General features: G+C 46.7%; 4 non-coding genes across 4 annotated transcripts; all 4 read right to left on the reverse strand.

Annotated features, from left to right (window-relative positions):
- Positions 1 to 2,548: 2,548 nt before the first annotated feature.
- Positions 2,549 to 2,619, reverse strand: TRNAG-GCC (transfer RNA glycine (anticodon GCC)). Its single transcript has one exon. It is a non-coding gene; the product is annotated as a tRNA-Gly (tRNA).
- A 68-nt stretch (positions 2,620 to 2,687) lies between these two features.
- On the reverse strand, positions 2,688 to 2,758 carry TRNAG-GCC (transfer RNA glycine (anticodon GCC)). Its single transcript has one exon. It is a non-coding gene; the product is annotated as a tRNA-Gly (tRNA).
- Positions 2,759 to 7,939: 5,181 nt separating this feature from the next.
- On the reverse strand, positions 7,940 to 8,010 carry TRNAG-GCC (transfer RNA glycine (anticodon GCC)). The gene has a single exon. It is a non-coding gene; the product is annotated as a tRNA-Gly (tRNA).
- A 68-nt stretch (positions 8,011 to 8,078) lies between these two features.
- On the reverse strand, positions 8,079 to 8,149 carry TRNAG-GCC (transfer RNA glycine (anticodon GCC)). Its single transcript has one exon. It is a non-coding gene; the product is annotated as a tRNA-Gly (tRNA).
- Positions 8,150 to 12,735: the final 4,586 nt, after the last annotated feature.

The raw sequence follows: 12,735 nt of genomic DNA on the forward strand, positions 1-12,735 counted from the left end.
AACTTTCATTAAATCTTTGTAATCCGTGTTGGTCAATGAAATGGGTCTGTATGCTGTGACTAGCCTCAGCATTGCTTCTTGGTTCGTCTTAGGAATAAGGACGGTATGGGTTTCAGAAATAGACGGTGGTAATCTGTTGGTAGCAAAAACTTCGTGAAACAACACTTTCAACAAAGGCACCAGCTCGTTCTTGAACGCTTTATATAAGGCCGCGCCGAGACCATCCGGGCCTGGCGACTTATTAGGGCTCAGGTTATCTATAGCACTTTCTATTTCAGCATGCGTAATGGGCGCTTCTAGAAGTGACTTCGTTTCCGCTGATAGTTGAGGCATACGAGAAAGATAGTTTGCTCTGTATGCCTCGATATCGACTGGCTGGTATGCAAAGAGCCGCTCTTAATGCCGGTGAAAAGCACCTGCGATGCTCTCCCGGTCATTCAGTTCTTGGCCATTCTCTTCAATCACTTCTATTTCGTTTCGCCACGCATGCGTCTTCTCGATACATAGCGCCCGTTTCGTGGGCGTTTCACCCACGGCCCATGATTGTGCTCTGGCACGAAAGAGCGCCCCGCGATAGCGGTTCTCCTCGAATTGTTCCAGCTGTTGTTTTATCCTAAGTAGGTCTTCTTTAAAAAGACCTGGCGCTTTGCTTTCCAGCGCAATTAGATTCCGCAATGTTTCCTTCAGCCCGTTCTCATTTTTTCACGGTATTTCAAGACGCTGCTTCTTTCGATCGCCTATATTTTAAAACTTTTTTTAGTAATTCCCAATCAACACCTATCTGCTTATTAACGTACCGTTTAACCTCGTTTATTGCTTCTGAGACAAAACGGATAAAGTGCTCGTCACGTAGTGGCGTTGTGTTAAATTTCCACAGATCCCAGTTAAAACTATTACATCTTTTTTTTTTCACCCACATTGCATTTCATAAGCAATGGTCCGAGAAAGAGATGGGTAGTACAGTGTAAGTGTTACATGCAGGTATGATATGAAGGGACACGTAAATCCTGTCTAGCCGAGCATGGCTAGAGCCCTCAAAATGCCTGTACTGCACCTCGCGTTCCCCTTCTAGAAATTCGGCAACGTCGGCAATATCATGCTCATCTATCAGTTCTTTTATGCGAAGCATATTACGAGAGCTCAACCCAGCTCCTCAGGCGCGGCGGTGTCGCTTTCAATACCACGTGACACCGTGACCTCACGACAGAGGAGAAACGGGGCTCCAACTCGCGCCGTCGCTCGCGGCGTTATATAAGCAGCTGCGCTTGCCTCTGCTAGACACTCACGAGGTGCGACCTCCTGGAGACAGAGCTGCTCGTTGGAATGAGAAGCGAAGGTTGCGGCGTGCTACAGAGACTGATTTTCTGGGTGGCTTTGGCTCAACTCTTGCAAGATGGGCTGGGTGCGAATCGAACCAGGGTCTCCGGAGTGTGAGACGGAGACGCTACCACTGAGCCACGAGTACGATGCTTCAAAGCGGTACAAAAGCGCCTCTAGTGAATGCGGTGTTGCCTTAGAAACGAGCTGTTTCTAAGGCTCAGGCGTGCGTCGCTTGCTCAGGCGCCCATTTCGTTGCCGCGCCGAACGCTGCGTTGCTCGACGCTCACCGCGTCCAATGCGGGGCGCGTAGTCGCTGCGCCGTAGCCCGTTCTCTTACACCCCTTGGCGGGTCGACGGGAACGCTGTCGCGTTCCACTCTTGAAGGCGAAGCAGAGTAACGCATGAGTTGTTTCTTCGTCTAGCCGAACCAAATATAGCCAAACAACAGCAGTTCACCAGGCTAAACAGTGGTTCAACAACTAAAATAAAGGCTAGTATGCTTCGCATCCTGGGCTTAACCTTAGCTAAGCCACAGCCATTTTTTAACAATACGGTGCTCTTGTCGTTCGGTCTCTTTTTTTGTCGCTCTATCCCTCCCACTCAATACGCAATTGAGATCCCCTAGCAAAACCAGTTGTTTCGTGACATTGAGATGCTTCTTAATCTCCGAAAAGAAAATGGTTCGGCCTTTATCCGCGTTTGGTGCATAAATACAAATGACCCGCCAGTCACGTTCGCCCAACGAAAAATCGCACCACACAATCCTACCCGACACACATGAAAAATAATTTTGTATCACAAGGCTTTGCAATTTTTTAACAAATATGATGCAGATGTTCCCACGGCATGGCTAACAAACACAAAATACTTAGACTTGAAACGAAGCACCATACCTCCGGTATCCTCCTCCCCTTAAACTTTTCTTTCTTGTACTGCCAACAGGTCAATGTCCTGGTCCACCAAAGGTCGATAGACCTGACTCTGCTATTTCTTGGCAGCCAGTCCTCGCACAGTAAGTGTGGCGAAACTAAAAGACAGGCTGGAAGCCATCATCAACTAATATTTTTAAAGGGAAACCCGAAGCGTGGTGTGTCGACCGGGAATCGAACGCGGGCCACCCGCGAGGCAGGCGAATATTCTACCACTGAACCACCGACGCGCTGCGGCTGTTTCGTATACACAGTCTGGATCATTCCACTTCATCCACAGCTCCTTTCAAAACTGAACATGCGTCGGCCGGGAATCGAACCCGGGCCACCCGCGTGGCAGGCGAGTATTCTACCACTGAACCACCGACGCGCTGCGGCTGTTTCGTATACACAGTCTGGATCATTCCACTTCATCCACAGCTCCTTTCAAAAATAAACTGCGTCGGCCGGGAATCGAACCCAGGCCACCCGCGTGGCAGGCGGGTATTCTACCACTGAACCACCGACGCTTTTTTTTTTCTTTATTGCCTGTTTTATAACAAATACACGATTCACAGCTATTCTCCGCTGCGATTACAAAACAAAAAAAGACAGTTCAATGTGCGGGTGTACCTTGTCGTTTAATTTTGGTTTAAAAAGGCTGAATGTTTGCAAGCTGTTCAAATGCTGTTAACCACTCAGGTGGTTCGCTGAGCGCTTTAAACGCTTCGCGAATGTACAATACATTTTCAGCAAAATATTCTTTGGCCGGTTTTGCGTCAACATCCTCATTACGTACCGCCATTCGTGTTTTCCACACGCTGTGCATGCAGAGTAACATCACCATATCACATGGCACGCCTTCTGTCTCTTCAAACGGTAAAAAACGGATTCCAAAAGGTGTTAAAGGAAATTCGTTTTTTAGTGTCCTTTGTAGAATGTCCCAAAGGAAGACTGAGTCCCTGCACTCCAGAAAGATATGCTCCATTGTCTCCGGTTTCTGACATATCTGGCAATTCACACTCCAGTGTACAAAGATCCCCTTCTCCTGCAGCCATGGCTTGACAGGAAGCGTGCCAGTGTGTAGCATGAAAAAAAAAGTTTTTGTTGTTGCTCTTACAGGCATTTTCTTAACTCTTTTTAAGACATTCTGCTCACGCCCCAGTGCATATACTGCACGGTATATTGGTACTGGACACATGATATTAACTAAATCTCGGTATAATCGCTTTCTTGCGACTGTGTTCAGGTATTCCAAAGAAAAGTGCACTTTTAGAAAACGGAAAGAGCTTATCACTTCAAACAAAAAACCTCGGACAACCACTTGACGTATGCCATACGACGTCACAACATATTCTGGCAGTGCGTCACCTAATCGCATCTGGATAACGCACCGCAAAAAACAATCGCTTTCGTCGTGCAAGAACATGAAGCGCGACACAACTTGTTTCAAAAATAAATGCGACAAACCCAACCCTCCTTTCTGCACAGCGTGAAACAGATTCAGACGACTCGTGCGCTCCCATCCTGATCCCCACACGAACATAGCAAAAACCCTGTGCAACTTTTGTACACACACTCGGGATATACATAAAACTTGCAACATATAAAACACTTTAGCGACAAGGAATAAATTGCAGACAGTGGCTCTCGTGAATATTGACAGATTCTTGCCTCCCCACTTCGTTGTTTGTGCTTTAGCCCGCTCAGTTTGTTCAGTCCATTGCGTCGTGGTATCGCGATAGTATTCCAAAGGAACACCAAGATAACTGGTTGGCGTATCTGTGAACGGTACTGTTTCTAACACTGCAGGCCGGCTGTCCCATTCACCGCGCCAGAAGCCTAAGCTTTTTGGCCAGCTTATGGCACTCCCCGTTAGACTGCAAAACTTTCTTGCATCCTTGACTGCCTCCCGAATGCTCTCTTGGTCAATGCAAAAAAGTGCGATGTCATCTGCGTAAGCTAGTATTTTTACTTCCTGAGTTAAAAGACGGTAGCCGCGAATGTTTTCGTTTTCTCGTACCTTCAAACAGAAAGGTTCAAGAAAAATCGCAAAAAGTAAGGGCGACAAAGGGCACCCCTGGTGCACACTGGATAATACTGGAATATTTTCGCTGAGTCTTTTATTGATTATTAGGTGAGCGGAACAGTTCTCATAAGCCATGGCTACTCCGTCCTGAATCACTTCGCCTACATTAATGTGTTTTAGCAGGGCAAGAAGTATGCTATGAGCAACCCTGTCAAAAGCTTTTTCTAGGTCTAACTGAACCATTGCTACACATTCGAGGTTCGCATCACAGCATTCCAATATACTCCTAGCGATGTGAATATTCGACAATATTGTTCTATTCCTGATACCGCATGTTTAGTGTGGGCCTACTATGGATTTAATAACTGACTGCATCCTTTTTCCGAGCACCTTCATGTAGATTTTACAATCCGAATTCGTAAGACTTATGGGCCTGTATCCAGCGACAGATTTCAGCTTTACCGTATCGGTGGTTTTCGGTATAAGCACAACGTGACTTTTTCTGAATGATGGCGGCATGTGCTTAGTTTGATGAGCTTCTGATATTACACAGTGCAGTATCTCGCTTATTTTGGCCTTGAAAATTTTATAGAAAGCTGCTCCTAGGCCGTCTGGTCCAGGCGCCTTTCCTTTACCCAAGTCTTCTATGGCTTCTGTAATTTCTTTCGCTGAGATCGGTCTCTCGAGTCCTTTTATTTCGTCTTGTAATTTGGCAGAAGTGTTAGAAAGGTGTTCACAAACTCTTCTGTTACGGGCACCTGCCTACCGAGCAACGCTCGGTAGTGTTCAACGAAAGCTTTTTCAATTACTTCTGGGTCTTTTGACATTGTGTTGTTAAAACAAATTTCTTTTATTATGTTTTTGGATGCGTAACCCTTTTCGTTACTGAGCGCGCGCTTAGTTGGCGCCTCTCCCAGCCACAGCCTCTCGGATCGTGCTCTTATCGCGGCTCCTTGGTAAATTTGAGCGTCCACCCTTTCAAGTTCGCGTTTAATTTCTCTAATCCGTTTCGAAAACAATCCCGGTATTGTGCACTCCGCGTTTAGAAAATAATCGAGCATGCTTTGCAGTTCTTTCTCTCTTTGTTTAGCTTTATGACGCATCACACAAGCCCTCTCGATCGCACTCATTTTCACTTCAATTTTAAACTGCTCCCACAGCTCAGCCCAATTTGTCGTAGCATCTATTTGCATTACGTCAATTTTTCCTTTTACCGTTTTGACAAACCATTCATCACTTAAGATCGTTTCGTTCATTTTCCACAGTTCCCAGTTAAAGTGAGACCCTCTATGTTTCGTGCCCAATGTACACATTACGAGGCTGTGATCACTGAAGCTCACGTGCTTTACTGCGTCGCTAGTGACCGTTCGCGCAAGGTTTGCTGATACGTACAAACGATCTAGTCGAGCGTGACTCTGCCCTTGGAAATGAGTAAAAACAACACTGTTACCGCTTAATATGCTTCCAACGTCTATTAAATCATAGTCTGCCATAATTGCGCAGAGTTGATGCGCACTTGTATCCCGTATTATTTTACTGGGTACCCTATCTTCGGACATGCAAACACAACTGAAGTCACCAAGAAGAACAACATTTCTTTCACACGTCAGGTGTGACTAAACAAAGTTAAAAAAAATTTCCTATCACTAATTTTGTTTGGAGCGTACACACAGACAATTCGCCAATCAATATTATTGAAAGAGAAATCACATAGGACCAATCGCCCATCTTGGGCCGACATTACACTCTGCGCAACAATACCTATTGAATTACGCAAAAATAAAAGACAGCCACCGGCCTTACCTACTCCATGACAAACACAAGTGTTGTAACGGGATTTAAAAACCTGAACCATTTTGTCCGTTTGCTCTTCGCTTTCAATTTTAGTTTCTTGAACAGCAAGAATATCTATGTCGTTTTCCAGCATCAGGCGACTTAATTGTGCTTGTCGCCGTCTAGCCGTTAACCCTCGTACGTTAAGCGTGCCAATACGTATTGCTATTCCATGATTATTTGCCATTGAAAGAGAAGAGCAAGCACAAACTACAATACATTTCGGAAATCAAAGACCGCCAAACTTACAAAAAACAAAACCCTGCTCCGTCATAAGCTCCGTCTCATACGGCGAAGGCATGACGTTACCAAATGCGCTACTCATCATTCACTTAAAGGTTCCGCAGCACCTAGTCCTTACTGAGCCTTCTACCGAACAGCAACCCGCTACCGCGGGGGAACTGTCGGCGTTGTCCGCTTATCTGGTGGGACAGTCGGCGTCTGTCGCCCGTCTGGTGGGACGGTCGGCGTCTGCCGACCACCTGGCGGATTGGTCGGCGTCTGGCGCCCCTCAGGTGGATGTTCTCGCGTCGGCCTCCTCTCGAGCGGAACGTTCGGCGTGGGCTTGAGTGTAGACCGCCGGAAAGAGGAAGTCTTCGTGGGTGGCCCTTCGCTGCTGACACCGTCGTCTTGCTCAAGCCTGACATCTTGATCGGGTATTTCGCGAGGTCTCTTTGAAACGGCGCTGGCCTGGTCCATTTTCTCGCCGGATTCTTCGATGAAGGCAGCGCCAGAGTTGCCCTGTCGCAGACCGCCCTCGGCAGCCTCCGCGTCCCCCTCACTTTCATGCACCGTAGAATTTTCTGCAGACGGTTCCCTTTGCACTTCATTCTTGCCCACTGCCTCGCTACTGCCCTTTCTGGGTTGGCACTTGACGCTTGCCATGACCACTGGCTTCTCTTCCGCGCCTCGTGGGTCTCCGCCCACTCCAGCAGTCTCTTCCGCGTCCGCTTGATCCATCAAGTGCTCGTCTAACGCGTCGCTCCGGCCAGACCCGGTCACGTTAGCGTAGCTTCTCACGCACTGGGTCTCGTCGTGGCCGAAACGACGACAGAGTCCACAGCGTGGCACACGGCACTCGCGCCGTATATGGCCGGTGCCGCGGCATCGGAGGCAGAGCGGAGCTCTGCCTGGAACGATCACGAGCGCATGGTCCTCTGATACTCGTAGCTGATGCGGGATGTCTTCCATGGTCATACCAGCCTTCAGCCGTAACGATACCAGACGGGTGCGAGAACCTTTGTCGCCGCACCCTGGTACTCGCCACCGCTCCCTGGAAATTTCGGTCACCGTTCCGAACGGCGCCAAGGCTGCTCTGACGTCCTCGTCGGGAGTCGTGTGAAGCAGCTAGAACAGCTTCATTCTAATATCCTGGTTGCAAGGGTCAATGGCGACGCAGCGGTGTTCTTTGACACTAAAGGCCTTCGCTGACAGCAGCTTCTTTTTTCCGACTTCGTCCTTGAATGTTATAGCCCAGACATGGTTCATCTGGTAGGCCCCGAGGGCCACCACCTCCGGCAACAGCTTATGACGGTCAAGCGCATCGCGAAAACGTTCGACTCGATAGGGCCTGGCCTTCAAATCACCGTGCAAAAACACGGTATTACACACGGTCATACCTGATGGCAGATGCGGCAAAACAAGCTGGTAATCCTGTGAAGACGTTTCCGTAAGCCTGATACCGCGGCCCGGCTGGGCCGCATGAACCGCCCCTACGGAGCACAATATTCCGTGACCGTCCGCTGTGGTGGCCGGAAATGGAATCATTGAACCACCGACGCGCTGCGGCTGTTTCCTATACGCAGTCTGGATCATTCCACTTCATCCACAGCTCCTTTCAAAAATAAACTGCGTCGGCCGGGAATCGAACCCGGGCCACACGCGTGGCAGGCGAGTATTCTACCACTGAACCACCGACGCGCTGCGGCTATTTCTTACACGCAGTCTGGATCATTCCACTTCATCCACAGCTCCTTTCAAAAATAAACTGCGTCGGCCGGGAATCGAACCCGGGCCACCCGCGTGGCAGGCGAGTATTCTACCCCTGAACCACCGACGCTTTTCTTTTTCTTCATTGCCGGAAGTTTCACCAAGCTAACACAAAGGGCGTCATTTCTTGAAATAAGGTAAGCGATACATAAATATACACTAACACACATTCAACTTCGTGCGCATGCATATTGTGCGGTCAGTCACATTGTGGCTGGCCGTGTCAAGTTTAAAATTCCTTTACTGTGGCGAGGGGCTCAATCCTCGCCAGCCAATCCGCAGGACATTCTTGTTCTTCAATTACAGCAATGAACTTGGAAATAGCTTCCCGGAAGAGCAGCCACGCAGGCCGGCTGTCAGGCTCACAAAAGAAACCGGCCATTCTAGCACTCCATAAACAGTGGAGGCCCATTAGCATAATTAAGTCCAATGGCATGCCGTCCTCATTTTCTACCGTCGAAAATCTAATACATAATGGGCTTAAAGGCAATTCTTTCTGTAGTGTTCTTTTAAGAACGTCCCAAACGAAAACCCCTGCCCAACAATGCAAAAAAAAAAACATGGTCAATTGTTTCTAATTGTTTACATATAAGGCAGTTTGCTCCCCATGGTAAATAAAAACCCTTCTCTTGTAAAAAGGCCCGTACCGGCAAAGTTCCGGTATGCAACTTAAAGAAAAAGGATTTAGTGCTTGGCTGCACCTGCATTTTCTTAACACGCTTTAACACGTCGTTTTCCTTTCCTCCACTGTTTATGGCTCTGTACACCGGAACCGGCATAATCATGTCAACTACATCCCTGTACAATTTCTTCCGCGACACAAGAGAGAATCATTAGAAAAACGTACGGGCAGAAAACGGACACTGTCAACGACTTCCCTTAGGTAACCTCGAAGAGCACCAAGCATACTTAAATTGTAGACCACGTACATCGGCAGATGCTTGCTCAGTCATAACTGGCACATTGTGCGCAGAAAGGGGTCATGCACGTATCGGAAGAAAGAAAACCGGTTTACTAGCTGCTTCACAAAAAGATGTGACAGGCCTAAGCCCCCGTCCTTGACTCTCCTAAACAAGTTCGTGCGGCTGCACCTCTCCCATTCTGATGCCCAAATGAACGCCGCAAACACTCTATGGAACCTTTGCACATTTAAGCGAGAGCAACAGAAAACTTGCATAACGTACCATATTTTGCTTATTAAAAACAAGAGACATAAAGTAGCTCTCGCAAACATCGAGAGATGAGCACCTTTCCAATTTGTTGTTTTTTCCTTCAGTCGTTTGGCCTCTTCTAGCCAATAGTCCTCATTCCGCCGGTAATGTTCGAGCGGAACGCCCAAAGATTTAGCTGTCGCTTTAATCTATCAAATGTTGGCGAACATTTCCGGTGTTGACTGCCATTCATCATGCCAAAAACCGAGACACTTATTCCAATTTGCAAAGCTCCCTGTTGTGTTTCCGAAATGTTAGCAATGGTTGTTACCTCTGTAATGCTTTCTTTAGTTGTACAGCACACCGCTACATCGTCTGCATATGTCTGGAGTTTCACTTCGGCTTCCATGAGTTCGAAGCACTTTATGCTACTGTTTTGAATGATTACCAAACAAAAACTTTCTACATAGATGGCAAACAAAAGCGGACTGAGAGGACACCCCTGGCACACGGAACGCTCTATCTTAATGAGGGGCCCCAGTGTCTTATTAATAATCAGCCGTGTTGAGCAGTTTCGGTACGCCAGAGCTACCCCATCAGTGATGATTGATCCTACATTCACGTGCTCAAGAACTAATAACAAGATTTCGTGTGGGACAAAATCAAAGGCTTTTTCTAAATCTATCTGCAGGATGGCAACGGCATATCGAAAACCGTCACAGCATTCAAGACGCCTCTCATCGTGTGTACATTTGTCGCAATAGTGCGTCCCTTTATGCCACAAGTCTGGTGTGGTCCTACAAGAGCCTTAATTATTGACGGTAATCTGCTTGCAAGAACTTTCATTAAAACTTTGTAATCCGTGTTGGTGAATGAAATGGGTCTGTATGCTGTGACTACCCTCAGCATTGCTTTTTGGTTCGTCTCAGGAGTAACCCTTACAAAAATGACTTTAGACTGTCTATAGAAAGTCTATAGACTTCTTATAGACGACCTTTCCTTTCTATAGATTTGGACTTTTGTTGATACAAAGTCTGTAGACTGTCTATAGACGAGAGTCGATAAAGTTTCTATTTCTTTTTGTCTATACGCAGTCTATAGACGGTCTATAGAAAAAAGTCGATAAGGTGTTTGCTCTTTTTTGCCTACTTCCCCTCTATGGACTACCTATAGACGAAAGTCGATACAGCTTCTATCTATTTTGGTCCATACTTTGTCTATAGACTTTCTATAGACGAAAGTCGATAAGGTTTCTATTTCTTTTGTGTACTCGCAGTCTATAGACAGTTTATAGAAAAAAGTCGATAAGGAGTTTGTTTCTTTATTGTATCCTTCCCCTCTATGGACTACCTATAGACAAAAGTGGATTACGGTCTCTATCTATTTTTGTCCATACTTTGTCTATAAAATTAAATTTAATTATGGGGTTTTACGTGCCAAAACCACTTTCTGATTATGAGGCACGCCGTAGTGGAGGATTCCGGAAATTTCGACCACCTGGGGTTCTTTAACGTGCACCTAAATCTAAGTACACCGGTGTTTTCGCATTTCGCCCCCATCGAAATGCGGCCGCCGTGGCCGGGATTCGATCCCGCGACCTCGTGCTCAGCAGCCTAACACCATAGCCACTGAGCAACCACGGCGGCTATACTTTGTCTATAGACTTTCTATAGACGAAAGTCGATAAGGTTTCTATTTCTTTTTGTCTACTCGCAGTCTATAGACAGTCTATAGAAAAAAGTCGATAAGGTGTTTTTTTTTGTATCCTTCCCCTCTATGGACTACCTATAGACGAAAGTGGATATGGTCTCTATCTATTTTTGTCCATACTGTGTCTACAGACTTTCTAAAGACGAAAGTCGATAAGGTTTCTATTTGTTTCGTCTACTCGTAGATTATGGACGGTCTATAGAAAAAGTCGATAAGGTGTTTGTTTCTTTTCTGTCTACTTCCCCTCTATGGACTACCTATAGACGAAAGTGGGTACACGTCTCTGTCTATTTTTGTCCATAAACTCTGTCTATAGACTTTCTATAGACGAAAGTCAATAAGGTTTCTATTTCTTTTTGTCTACGCGCAGTCTATAGACGGTCTATAGAAAAAATTCCGTAAAGTGTTTGTTTCTTTTTTGTCTGCTTCCCCTCTATATGGACTACCTATAGACGAAAGCCGATACAGTCTCTATTTATTTTTGTCCATACTCTGTCTATAGACTCTCTATATTAGACAGTCAATAATAATAGTCGGCTAAGGTTTCTATTTCTTTTTCTCTCCTGGTGTATTGAATGTCTATATAAGAAAGTCGATAATATGTAATGCTGAGTTCCCATACTCCCCACCCTCTGCGAAGGCGATGATATGGCACTGGTTCATGCGCGACCGGCACCGCGTGCAACCACGGCGCGGCGGGCAAACCGTGCTGCTAGTCGTCATTCGGTGCAGCTGCACCGAACGAGGATCGCGGCGGAACAGGCAACGTCCGAGTCACAAAGGTCTTCCAGGCACCCGAAGGCCCTAAACCTGGCTGCTTCCCGGACGTACACTTCGCGAGACCAGCTGGTGAAGGTCAGATGGTGATGATGTGGCAAAGGTGGTGAATAAGCCGCGAAAGCCGGCAGACCAGGTGGTGAATTCACCACCTGGTCTGCCTCTGAGCTGTCGTGGTATTGCATGTCTATAGATTAACAATAGACAAACATCGTTAATCTGGGCCCAACCCGTGTACGCTGTAACCAAGCGCAGGTACCGGTGGATAATACGTAGCTGCGTTTGATATAAGCCACTGAAGTTGTATACTGCTGAGATTGCTGTAGAGCCTATTTGTGGACATTAGTATACACATAGTGTATACCTCCGCATTTGTTGACCACATGATATGATCTACGTAGTCGGTCTTGGCAATCCCAAGACAGTCTTCACAGTTGTCGCATCACTTTTGCGGCAGTAGAATAAAGAAAGCAAAACGCCGATCCAATTGTTATAATAGTTGTTATGAACGCCAGCTTCAGCTACAAGTGGATTCCAAACAGGCATGGAGCTAACAGCAAGGACACTCGTAATGTTTGTAGCTGACAACGCGGACTTTGTGAATGTGCGATGAACCGATGTCGCGCATGTGGTGTTGGCGTTGTGTGTCGTCCGATTCTCGGATACTTTTCACATTTTCTTCATACCTCGGCTGCGTCACTAACATAGGGCGGTTTTTTGTTGACTGATATCCTGCACTATAAACCCATCAAAGTTTCTCATTCACTTAAAATAGGTGCCAAATTATCAGAGCCCACCCAGTATTTCGCCGGCGGTATGCCTGGGCAGCCACGCATATGGGTACCTCAATGCTGTACTGATTGCTTTGACCTATCACCGGAACAGAAAATTAGCACTAACATACGTGCGGGCATCACATTTGGTGGTACGCTGGAAGATATGCTACAAGTACGCTGTATTACTAATCGACGCTGGCAATAATGCGTCTGAAACGTTTGAAGGGGCCTGTAATGGCTTT

Source organism: Dermacentor albipictus, chromosome 3, assembly GCF_038994185.2.
Source record: "Dermacentor albipictus isolate Rhodes 1998 colony chromosome 3, USDA_Dalb.pri_finalv2, whole genome shotgun sequence".
Lineage (NCBI taxonomy): Eukaryota > Metazoa > Arthropoda > Arachnida > Ixodida > Ixodidae > Dermacentor > Dermacentor albipictus.